The sequence below is a fragment of the Neovison vison genome, chromosome 6 (assembly GCF_020171115.1).
Source record: "Neovison vison isolate M4711 chromosome 6, ASM_NN_V1, whole genome shotgun sequence".
Taxonomy (NCBI): Eukaryota; Metazoa; Chordata; class Mammalia; order Carnivora; family Mustelidae; genus Neogale; species Neogale vison.
Window position 1 is genome coordinate 114754517 of NC_058096.1, and position 13252 is coordinate 114767768.

Genomic DNA, 13252 nt, shown 5'->3' on the forward strand with positions numbered 1-13252 from the left:
TACCTATGGCATTCCTAGGAATTGTGTCTGTGTAGGCCCCATAGAATGGACCTCAACTGACCAAAGCTACCTGACCAGGTAACTTCTCTCAAGGATTTAGAGTTGCTCCCCTGAATACTGAAATGCCCATTTATGTCGGGGGCGAGAGTGAGAGGAACTGCAAACACATACGGATGTTTCTGGAAATACTTGGCACTTAAGGGTATGTCTCCACATAAATATTTAAGTATTATTTGCATATAGATAGAGATCCCAGCAGACCTGAAAACAAAATAGTGACACACAATTCTACTGTCATCAGAACGGGAACTTTCTCAGAGCTCCTGAGAAAAGAATTTGACTCCTGAGTACTCTGCTCAAGAGAATGTCAGTCTCCATGGAAAACCACTTAAAATCACCCAGGAATACGAAAGTACCTGAGAAAGCTCATTCCCAATTCTTCTTCAAATCCATTTCTCATCCCCTCCTCCTCCCCAGTGTTTTCAGACTCTTTAAAGAGATCCAAGAAATTCCACAGTTTTGAAGAAACTCAGTGTGGTGAGACATGTAATATTTAAACCACCCCACGGCCGTGACGGGGGTGGGAAGGGAATAAAAAATGAAAAGCATACCTACACAGAGATAAGAAAAGGGCTTGAAAAACAATACTAAAAATTTTTTCTAGGCCTAAGGAGTGGAGGACATACCTAAATCAAGAATATTATAGGAAAAAAAAAATAAAAGTACTTTTAGCCAGTAAGTCAAAAATTCAAAGGAGCATTACCCATAAGTCTAAATGCCCCCTGCAGACTTAAAAGATGATCATGAGAGGGAACACAAAAACTCTGAAGGGTTCAAGTTTTCGAAAGCCACCTGCCATGTTCCCCTTTCTGTAGAGAATAAAGGAAGAATGACTGAAATTAGAAACACTTGTACTCATTCCACACTTTGAAAGTCAGCTCTGGGGGCCAGAGTTTTGTTCAAAATGAAAAAGAAAATCAAAGCTCCTTTAATTCAACCACCAGAACTTTGTGTTCGAGGGTACAGCAAGGACTTTCCTCTTCCTTTTTCCCTTTTTTCTCTTCTTTTCTTCCTGTTCCCCACCCTGCCATCGCACCAACCTTCCAGTGAATGGAGTCACAGTATCTAGGACAATTTATCAGGAGATATTCCAGCTTAAATTATGGCTCCAGCCCACCAAACCTAGAGAACCTAGAGTCCGTTCTCATTCTGTTTGAAGCAGATGAGTAAGGTTTTGTGAAAGGCAATGTCTTGTGGTGGAAGATACCGGATTAGACCTAGGAGATCTGTCCCTACCCACCCACCCCACCCCACCCCACCCCACCCCACCCCCCAAGAGCAAGTGTGAAGAACCTCTTGAAACATGGCACTCATATGGGCCTCTTAAGCTTCCCTGCTCAGTACAACAGTCAGATAAATCACGGGCTGTGATTAAACAGTTGCTGAATAAATGAAAGCACAGAAGATGAGGCTTCAGTTCATTAGGACAATGTCTTAGAAACTCTTCCTGTCTTGGAACTGCTTTATAGAAGAAAGACTTCCCTGACTCACTGGGTGCCACCAAGTTGTTCTTTTTAATTATCACCAAAGCTGAGAGGCAAGAAACAGGTTGTAGTCAATATTTTACAGAAGTCAAAATCAGTAAATTATTTGTAAAATGCAAAAAAAAACCACGTAAATTTTAGATCAGGAAGACCTAGGAGTGAATTCACAAATTGTCATATAGTAGCTGATAGACTTACATTAATCCCTCTAGGCCTTAGTTTCCTGCACATGTTTTAGTTAATTAGTTTTAAAAAAGCCCAACAGGTTATCATGAAGATAAAATAAGCATCTCCAGGAAAAAAGCACCTGGAAGTAGGGAAGCAGCAACAGGGAATGAGACCAGTCTCTGATCTCTAACAGTCCCCAGGCTAGCTGGAAAAGCAATATATATATACAGAAAGACAAGGCAGGTGCAGTAGTCAACCTCCAGGGTGGCCCCCAATGACCTCGCTCTCTGCTATTCCTTTCTCAAGGGGCCATCTTCCACAATTGATCAGTGCGCCCCACAGAAGTGATGGTTTTTCCTTCCAATATAAGGTTACAAAAGGCGTTACAGCTTCCATCTTCGTCTCTCTGTTTCTCTCTCTCTCTCTGTCTCTCTCTCTCACCGCTTGCTTTGGATAAGCCAGTTGCCGTATCACTGCGCAGCCCTATGGTAAGGACCAAGTGGAGAAGGGCTGAGGTCTCCTGACAAGAGCCCCTTGAGTGAGCCTAGAAGTGGATCCTCCACGCCAGCCAAAACTTCAGATGGCTGCAGTTCTGACAGCCCGACTACATGCTCCAAGGAGGTATAACCATACACCTCAGCCACTTCTAGATTCTTGACCTAACACAACCGTTTGTTGTTTTAAATTGTGGCGTCATCTGTTACACAGCAATAAGTAACCTGTACATGAGGCCACACTAAGAGCTACAAGGTTTGGAAGAGGAACAAATCCCTGAAGGCTGGGAGTTCTCGGTCCCAGAAGTAGGCTTTGAAGGGCGTCTGTGAGTTTGTGAGAGGTGGGTGGTGGCAACAGGCTGCGGACATGAGTGAGTCAGACAGAGGGGCAGGGAGGTATCAGACAAGGTCATCAGGTAACATGGAGGGGCGCTCGGACACCAGGCCTGAGGGTCGTCTTCTCACTCAGACAATGGGGAGCAAGAGAGGATCCTTGAGCGAGGGAATGAGTAGGCAGTAACCAGGACGGCGAGATCTGACTGGTGGGCACGTACAAGATGGATTGGCTATGTACAACCAGAGAGTCCTTCTGTAATGACCCAGGGGAGGAACTAAAGAGCAGCCCCGGAGTGCGGCTGATGTAGGAATAGAGAGAAGAGATGAACGAGAGGTACGTCGTGAACATGGTCTAGCATGTCCACACTGGCCTCCCATGGCCGTTTGCCAGAGCCTGAGGTTTGTGAATACTCACTCGGTCACTGAATCTATGTTCATATTTAGTTACACGCCTGAGGACAAAGCTACCACGGGACACATACTTCAAAGCGCCACCATTCCTGTATATAACATGCTGTTTCGCCATACAATACATTGCCTACAAAATTAATGCCATAAATATCATAGACATTACAGACACAGAATTAGAGTAAATGGGTAAGATTTGTTTTCTCTTAAATCACCTCAACCTCAAGAACGGACTCCAAATTACACTGTTATCTTTAATAGAATAAAGTCAAATACTAATAAAAGAGGACCCACTGTGGGAGTGATACACAGGAAATTCAAAAACAATCCTTCACAACAGTGGCAGGTCGAAGGAGGAACTGAGAAACAATATTGGTATTATCCATCTTGTCCAGTCATCCTATGTAACGGGAGAAAAATCAGCAAGATGCCAATGGAGATTTGAAGGACTTTTATTTTTTTATTTTTTATTTTTTTTTAAAGATTTTATTTATTTATTTATTTGACAGATAGAAATCCGAAGTAGGCAGAAAGGCAGGCAGAGAGAGAGAGAGGAAGGGAAGCAGGCTCCCTGCTGAGCAGAGAGCCCGACTCGGGGCTCGATCCCAGGACCCTGAGATCATGACCTGAGCCGAAGGCAGAGGCTTAACCCACTGAGCCACCCAGGCGCCCCTCGAAGGACTTTTAGATTGTGGGATCTCTGGGGTCTCAGGGAAGTGGATGCTTTCCAATTGGTCGGAGGCTTTTGAAGCTGCTGCTCATGTTGGATGTGCAATTAGGGCCATTCTAGTGAAACAGACAAAAGGGCCCTGCTCTAAGGCACACAGAATCTTATAGGACTGGAGGCAAGGAAGCCATTGGGGTGGGAAAAGCACACCCAGATGCACAAGGCTAGGGCCCACCTGGCTTAGCATGCATAGAGGGTCGTCGGGCTCATACTCAACTCCCAGCTGGGGAAACTGAGGCTGCCCTGGCCCAGGTCATAAAGGCTGCTGTGTAGACCAGAACTAGCATCCTGGGGGCACCTGGATGGCTCAGTAGATTAAGCCTCTGCCTTCAGCTCAGGTCATGATCTCAGGGTCCTCGGATCAAGCCCCATGTTGGGCTCTCTGCTCAGCAGGGATCCTGCTTCTCCCTTTCCCTCTGCCACTCCCCCTGCTTGTGCTCCCTCTCCCTCTCTCACGTAAATAAATAGATAGATGAAATCTTTAAAAAACAAAAGAACTAGCATCCTGGGTTCTCTAATTCCCAGCCCCATGCTCTGTTTCACTCAATCCTGTGGTGGAAAGGAGCAAGAAGACAAAGGAAGATTCTTCCAAAGAGTCTCCAATGAGCGTGCTGTGCTCTGAGATTTATTGATCCCATGCAGAAACAAAACCTGAGTCCTTCAAGTCAGCAAACACTGAGCACCTACGACACACCCAGCAGTCTGCAAGGTCCTGTGGGACAGGGATCTGAGGGCAGCAGGGACTAGGGGAGCCCAGTAGAGAGGGCTAATAGTTACAGCAGACTAACCAAAGGCTGACCATCGAGGCGGAAGCTGAAGCAGACCTAGTGGAGCAGGTGACATCCACAGGGCAGCGAGTGTCCTGACAGGGTGTGGTGGCAAAAGCCACTCAGTGAGCCTGGGAAGCTGGCTCTCTGTTGGCCTGAGACGGAGATCCCGGAGATCCCGGGGAGACCAGGGAGGCTCCCGCCCCGCTGCAGAGGCTTGGAATTCCAAGAGAAGTTTGAGGCTTATGTCACAGACAATGGCGGGGGGTGTGGGGGTGGGACACGGATGCTTTACTGCGGGAGTAATGTGATTCAGCCGTGCCCAAAATGTGGCTCGACCAGCCACAGCTGTAGCTTGCTAGAGGGCTGTCTGCCACTTAGCCAGTCCTTTCGGGGGGCACTACGAAAGACAAAATACTGAAAGCAAGCTCCTTTCTGCCTCTGGCCTATTGGAGAAGAATGCTGATCAGCTTCCCAGGGAAGGAAGGTGCCGAGAGCCCCGAGCGAGAGGAACCCGTGCCTCTCTCGGCCCACTGTGACAAAGCAGGACTGTCATCCCAGCTCAAGGACCAGCTCTGCAACACCACACTGTGTGTGCACAACAGAGATGCGTCCTTCTCAGTTCAAAAGCAATTGAAGCAGGAACATTAGCTGAGGAAAACTGATTTGTTAAATTCACAGAACTATAAACAGATCTCTATCTGGGCAACATTGGAATCTGTCAAAGGAAGTGTGTCTGTCCGTACATACAAATGAGAGCTGGTGAGGGAAGAAAACGCTCTGGGCACTGAAACGTCACACCTGTTGTCCCACCCCGGGCCTGCTACTTCCCAGCTCCGCAAAATGCAGGTTATTTTGCTTTCCTGAGCCTTGGTTTCCCCATCAGCAACTGAGAAATAAATACCACCTTCCTTGTCCACCTGTCAAGAAGATGACAGGAGAGAGACAGGTGCCTACACAGTCCTCAGCCCAGGCTTTTAAGCAACCTCAGCCCAGGCCCGCCTCTAAGCACAGCAGATAAGGAGCCTTCTGGAACTTGCTCCCCACGTGCAGATGGAATCCAGACTGCCAGACTGGGACCAGAGCTCTGTTCCCTGACTCCTTTCATACCATGCTTACTTCATCTGCTGATTATGAAATATGCTCTTAGGATCCAGGGTTTGATGTCTGCTCAATCCTATCCTTCTAGTCCAGCCTCCCTTGGCCAGAAACTCACACCCAAACCACCTGAAGGGGTCCCTCCCCACCCAGCCAGCCCGAGGAGACACAACAGTGGAGCCAGGCCCTCTCACTTTCTGTGTTCTTGCCTCTGCAGTGATGGCACCTGGAGGCACGATGGCCATTGATGTTCAAGTTAGTTTTTATACCACTTTCAACCTTTTAGGAGGGAATGAGTTTAGACAATTATTCTCTCTGCAGCTCTCCTCACCTTCCCCTTTCTTTTCCTCTCACTGACTGATGGGTGAATTCTCAGATGATGCCACAGAGCTCCTGTGACGCCAAAGCTTCAATTGCAATCCAAAAACACAGGTGAGGGAGGTCAACAAAAGCGCACCATGCACTGCTGTTTACAAGCGGGTCTCTCCTGTTAGTTCTCTCCTCTGGTAAATGGAGCCAACACAGCCCACTGAGGGAAATTAGGTGGAGGCTTCAGACACCCTCATGACAGGGCTCCCAAACTCCAACAGGTTGGGAACTCCTGAAGGAGAGATGCTTCGATACCCTTCCCCTCAACAGGACCCCCTCCGGCATGAACTCCCCGTAGCCTGATTCCAGCCTGCTCCTTCACAAGGACACCATTTACCCACACATTCTGCTTGAAAAAGAGAAACCTGAAGAAGCAAAGAGCCTCCTCTCTTTAGTCTGCGGGAGGAAGTCCACTTCTAAGCCTCCTGTCTCTGAACCAGGAGGCTGGCAGCCTCTCTTCTTATTTCCTCCAAAGGAACGTCAACGAGACCAAAGCTCTGGCCCGTCACTTCCCACTTGGAACTTGTACAGTCGGTGATTAACAGCCTCCTGAACAAGTGTGATCCTTCACTCACTGCAGACTTAGCTGCTAAGTAAATCGGATTCAAAATGAAAAGAAACACATGCATTCATTGTTCCGCTTCCTTGGGAAGCTCAAAGTTGCAGAGTAAGTGATGAAGAAGCCTGAAGAGTGTGAGAGGATGGCAGGACAACCTGATCGACTGATTAAGGTTTTCTCCTTTTGTAATTAAGAGCCAAGGAAAAAGAAACTCCAACCACTTTCTTCAGTTAGGAGCCGCAGGAAGAACAATGTACCACTCCTAACTCAGGCAAGTAGTCTTGCCCTCCGAAAAGGCTCTCATCACCAAGTCCCTGGTGATCTTTGTGGTGGAGATCATCTTGTGTCTATGACCACGATTGCTATTTAGGGCAAACTTCCTCTCCATCCCCTGACGTGGCAGGTGTCCTCAGCTATGCTCCAGTCATAAATCTCCATCACAAGACAGAAGGGTCGCAAAGGTGAGGAAAGTCTTGGCCTCCTCAGCCATGATTCACATCTCAGAGTGTTAGTGTTTTTCAACCCTGCCAGGTTGATCATCTTTGCCATTCCCCCTCCCCGCCACAAAGGCCTCTCAGGAAGAAGGTTCAAATTTCACCCGGGTCACTTACTTTGCCCTCTCCACCACAGACGATGAACAAGTGGCACCCAAGAGTCCACATTTGCTTTATTGTCTAAAATAATGCCTTCAGCCAAATCATTACAAAGACCTCATTGGATACATCCTTCAACTGTCTGGCTTATACCATAATCACAGCAATCATCATCTAACTCTATCAAGTTATAAAACACAGCATATCTTAGTAATTCAGGAGTCTTTCTCCCATGCACATTTGATAAACATATAATAACAGTAATGGACGCAATAGCAAAAACCTAAAAAACAGTATCTATTGAGTACTTACTAGATGCCAGACTGAGAGCACTTCATATGTATTATTTCAGTAAACTTTCACCATAATCCTATAATGTAGACTGTTTTGGCATTTCTTTTGTTCCATTTTATTTTTTTTTATATATTTTATTTATTTATTTGTCAGAGAGAGAGCAGAAGCACGGAATGCTGCAGGCAGAAAAGGCAGAGCTGGCAGAGGGAGAAGCAGGCTCCCTGCTGAGCAATGTACCAGATGCGGGACTGGATCCCAGGACCCTGAGATCATGACCCGAGCTGAAGACAGACGCTTTAACCGACTGAGCCACTCAGGTGTCCCTTCCACTTTATTTTTATATCTAATTGCCTGGCACGCTGCTCCTTTTCCCCTGCCCCAACCCTGCCACGTGACAAACCATGCCAATGTGCTCATGTGCACACACATAAGTCCACACCACTGATTCCCCTCCCATCCACCCACAGCATTACTTCTGATGGAACTCAGAGATTTGGGACCCCAGACAAATCTCTTTCTACTAGAAACACACCAGAAATATCCTCAACCAGAAGGCCAGGCAATTTCCTTTAAAATCAGAGAAACAGCCATCATGTGACCAAGCTGCACTGAGACACTGCTGGGAAGAGCTCCCTAAAATAACAAAGCCTGGGACCACCTATCATTCCTGCTCCACATATCATGACCTTTTAGTCTGCGTCTTTTGGGGACTTAACTAGTGTTGCTTTTCCATCATACCTGTGTCAAGATGCAAGAGTGCGGTACAAGCATAGGCAAGTATGTGCATGGGCACCCTGATTCTTGCAAACATTTTTATTAAATGCCAATTAATTTATGAGCCCCCAGGTGATCTGGTTTCAGGGTTCCCTGAACCGTTTTATTTGGAGGTAGCAATTACAGCTCAGTTGGAGAAGACTTACTACCACATTGAGGCAGACACTCTAGAAACACCCTAGAAGGAGCCTTCATGGTCTTGGGATCACAGAACTGGAAGAAACCCAAGGATTTATTCATCCCCAAGATAATCACACAATCATTTCTCAGAACAAGGTCTAGATGGTGGGTCTCTGAACACCAACACTGCTTAGCTGATTAAGTGTTGAAAATGAAGTCATAATCAGGTAAAGTCATGGGTTCTCCATTAACTATCTAGAGATTTAAGAAACATAAGCTCTATCAGACAAAATCTTTTGGGGTGTGCTTAACAAACATGACCTTGCTGCTTCCCTGGAGATAACCAAGACAATAAAAAGAACACGGGCTTTTAAGTAGATTAGAACTGGGTCCAAATCCTGGCCCTGTCACTGACTTTCTAGGGATCTTGGGACTAGTGTCTCTCAAAGACTAATTTTCCTCATTATAAATTAGGAATACGATCAATCCACCTAAGAGATGAATTAAGGAAGACAGTATGTGACAGGACCATTCCTGATGCAGAGCAGTGACTTTACCTTCCTTCGTTTTTAGGGTTGTAACAATGGTTATAGGTTGTAATACCATTATTCTTCCCCATAACACCCCACAATCAAAGTTCTTGCAGGACCAGCGTCTCCCAATTCAACACAGCAGACCGGTCGCCCATACTCTCTGCAAATTCAGTAACCTACCCACTCGGCCGAAATTTTCTTTAACTACAGTATCCGAAAGCTGTTTGCACAGCACTTGCTCCAGGGAACCAGCGATGGAAATGATAATCTGGACACGCTCTGGAAAATGTAAACACCTGTATTCATTTGATGTTGGGATAATACATTCCAGCCAATAAGGGCAGGTGAAATGGACACAAATGAAAGCTCCGTCAACAAAATTCAAATAGAAACTCCATTTGGGCTTTGCTTCCAAGTCCTGAACACTCTCAAAAATAAAATATGACCAACCAAAGTGTATTTATATCTACAGCTGTAACATTAGTGGCAGCTTGTTTACACTTATCGGCCAAGAAATGCTCTTCCATCTGGTCACATACCCAGCATTACACACATATTTCAAAGTTATTCAAATATTTCCTGTGTGAAAACAGAGAGGTTATTTCATGTAGACAAATTTGGAAGAAGTCAAGTGCTAAATATGCTGCAAAGATCCTGCTTAACCCACAGAAACTGACATTTTCCCTTCAGTCTGCCAGTTAAATGCCTACTCTGCTTTTTAATTCATTCGCCCACCTCTACAAACATTTGCATTGACATTTTGCCAAGGAGCTATCCCACAAATCTCTAATGGGGAGGGGAGAAAGCAGCACAACAAATGTAACATGAATTTCAAATACTGGAGGTATCTTTGAAAAATTCTGGCCCTGAGAAGGCCCCACATGAAGCCAGACAAATAAATGACATCAGTACTTTTTTACATTTATTCTCTAAGAGGGTGTCCATTCATGGAGGGATAATGTGACTACTGTCTGATCTATTTCCTACTCCCAGTGGAGTAAATGGGGATTGTGTAAAAGACCTAGTATTCTGCAGACTAAAAGTACACTTTTGCATGCATATTTCTAATCTGGAGAAAACCTTGTGAAATGGAATAAATCAACCTATAGCAATTTAATACATCAGTCTCCAGGGGCTACGTGCTATATGCATAGCATATCTGTAATATCTGTATTTCTTTTTTTTTTAATATTTTATTTATTTATTTGAGAGAGAGAGAGAGAGAATGCAGGAGAATGGGGAAGGTTAGAGGGAGCAGGAGGGAGCCCAAAGCAGGGCTAGGATCCCAGGGTCCTGGGATCGTGACCTGAGCAGAAAGCAGACGCTTAACGACTGAGCCACCCAGGCTATATCTGTATTTCTTAAAGAATATGCTTAATGTATGTAAATGATTTAATACTTATTGCTGAGTCTTACTATAGCATATAAAATCCAGAGATCACTCATAGACAGCCAGCAGCAGGAAAACACATACGCTACCACCAAGGCGTGGCAAACTTCTACGTGAGAAAGTAGGCACTTCCCGCCTTGAGGCTCTGACGACAGGAATGAAAAGAAATGTATTTGGAAGGCCCCTGAAGGTCTAACAGAGGACTCCAGAACTCCCCAGGCTCTGTACCTACCACAGGCATGATTTTTAATTTTTTGAGTAGTTAATCTGTCTACTCAAAGAAGTGCACTTAGCATATCACAGATTCAATACCATTATAAGATTCTCACTGCTGCAGCCATGGGGGTGATTTTAAAGCTTGTGAGCAAATGTGTCACTTCTCCGTTCAGTCCTGAAATGCTATTTTTCGTTCAGAGGGAAAGCTGGAGTCCTCCCAGGGGCAGAGGGCTGATAAGCCTTGCCCCTACTTCTTTCCATCCACGCTCACACTTGCTGTACTCACCTCCCCACCATTCTGTGAACATCTTCCAATTCTCCCCTGGGTAGAAGACTTCCTCTGATGTTCCCACTACTCATTTTTAACCATGTGCAAGTTTTTCTTTCAACATCACCCTCTTATTCTATTTAATACTGAGACCTCCTTCCATCCCCTTTACTCTTTGTTTAAGAATACTTAATGTATTAAATAAAAACAAAATGACAATGTGTTATCAAGTCAATTTTTATAGTCTGCTTCCCCCCATAGAATGTCTGAGTTCCAAGAGAGGAGTCCTTATCCATTTTGTTCAATGTGTGTCTCAAAGGCCTTGAATATATCTGGGCAGACAGTAGGGCCTCCAGTATTTGTTGAATGAATAATTGAATTGCCAGGGACAGAAGCATTCTATCACAGGACAACACCGAAGGGCTCCACTAAAGCAAAGACTAGGCCTGGAGATTCCCATCTCCCAGATGTGCACTCTATAATGACATCGAAAGGGACAAGGATAGTATCCCCCAGCCAGGTGCTAGACAGAAGCTCCAGCAGCGTACCAGAAATCTGGATGGATTTAGGCAAGACAGACACTGCTCAAGAAGCCAGTATGGCACTGCTGCAGGTTTCCATGCCCCTCAAGGCCCCTATTGCATGGACTCTTTAACTGCATGTTCCAGGCTCTCTGGCACCCACCCACAGTTATCTCTCCTTCCTTCCCAAACGAGTCACACAGACGGTAGGCTGGATGTGACCCTTTGCCCTGCAAGTCCTCCTCTACATTCCAGCGAAAAAGAGCTGCTTGCTCTCGAGTTCCTGCCTGCCCAACCCCACCCAGGTGCACAGACTGTCTGAAAACTCCTGGCCTTGGGCTCAGCCCCACCCACCGCTTACGTCAGCAGGACCAAACCTGGCAGTGAATGAGAGCTGCACCCCATTCCCCTGTGCCCTAAACGCTTTTGCAGGCCTCAATCCATCGTGTGCCATAATCCAAAGGGCGTGCAGGAATGGCTCTGAGCAGAGCCCACATTACATCACCGCCTCACAGCGCAGGCCACCCCCAACTCTGAGCTACTCACCCTCACAGCAGAGCCCTGCGTAACTTTCTCCCATGTTTATAATCATTTTAAAATATTTCTTATGTTCTCTAATTTGTAAGGTGGTGGGGAAGGGGCATAGATTGTGTGCTGGGTAATAACGCATGACTGTAGTCATATCAAGCCTACGGGGCCAAGTACTGGCTGTGTGGCCTATCTCTGCCTGCTTCTTTTGGTATAGTATGGTGATTATTATCACGTACGTTTGATGGAAAGATACATGAATTTTAAAAGATACAGCTTGGGGGCCCCTGGGTGGCTCAGTCTGTTAAGCATCCGCCTTTGGCTCAGGTCATGATCTCAGGGTCCTGGGATCGAGTCCCACAATGGGCTCCCTGATCAGTGGAGAGTCTGTCTCTCTCTCTCCCTCTGCCCCTCCCTTTGCTTGGGTTCTCTCTGTCTCTCTCTCAAATAAATAAATAAAATCCTTTAAAAATATCTAAAAAAATTAAAAGATAAAGCTCATGGAACAATGAGGATAGAAAAATTCAAAGATACTACTCAAGATATTACTCCCATAAAAAATGTGATTATCCACACAATGGAATATTATTTGGCTACAAAAAGTAATGAAGTATTACTGCAGCCTACATCATGGTTGAACTTTGAAACCATTATGCTAAGTGAAAGAAGCCAGACACGAAAGGCCATGTATTACATAATTTCGTTTATGTGGAATGTCTGGAATAGGCAAAACCCTAGATTCAGAAAGTAGATTAGTGAATGTCAGAGGGTGTCGGGAAGGAGGGAGGGAAAGCGACTGCTAGTGGGGGACTTTGCTCCTGAGGTGATGAAAGTGTTCTGCAGTTAGATTGTGGTGATCCCTGCACAATTCTGTAAGCATACTAAAACCACAACACTTTTTTTTTTTTTTAAAGATTTTATTTATTTATTTGACAGAGGGAGAGAGAGACATCACAAGTAGGCAGAGAGACAGGCAGAGACAGAGAGGGAAGCCGGCTACCTGCTGAGCAGAGAGCCCGATGGGGGGCTTGATCCCAGGACCCCGGGATCATGACCTGAGCTGAAGGCAGAGGCCCAACCCACTGAGCAACCCAAGTGCCCCTAAAGCCACAACACTTTTTTTTTTTAATTAATTTATTTGACAGACAGAGATCACAAGTAGGCAGAAAGTCAGGCAGAGAGAGAGGGGGAAAGAGGCTCCCTGCTGAGCAGAGAGCCCCCATGCAGGGCTTGATCCCAGGACCCTGAGGTCATGACCTGAGCCAAAGGCAGAGGCTTCAACCCACTGAGCCACCCAGGCGCCCTGAACCACAACACTGTAAGAAAAAACCATTATCATTCCTCTTTTTTCTCCTCCAGAGCTATTTCCAGGACTATATCTTAATTTCATCACTGAATCCCCGACAGTCCCCAACAGAAAGACAAGCTAAATGTCAGAGAAACTAAGTAACCAATGACGAATGTGGAGCCAAAATTTTCTAGGAAATATCAACAAAGATTAGAACAACCAAGCAGCTGCAAGGAAGGACTGGCCAACTTAGGCTA

General features: G+C 45.7%; 1 protein-coding gene across 2 annotated transcripts in view; it reads right to left on the minus strand.

The window, feature by feature from the left end:
• MB21D2 (Mab-21 domain containing 2) overlaps positions 1 to 13252 on the minus strand; it is a 111100-nt gene that overhangs the window by 43889 nt on the left and 53959 nt on the right. The window lies entirely within an intron of this gene.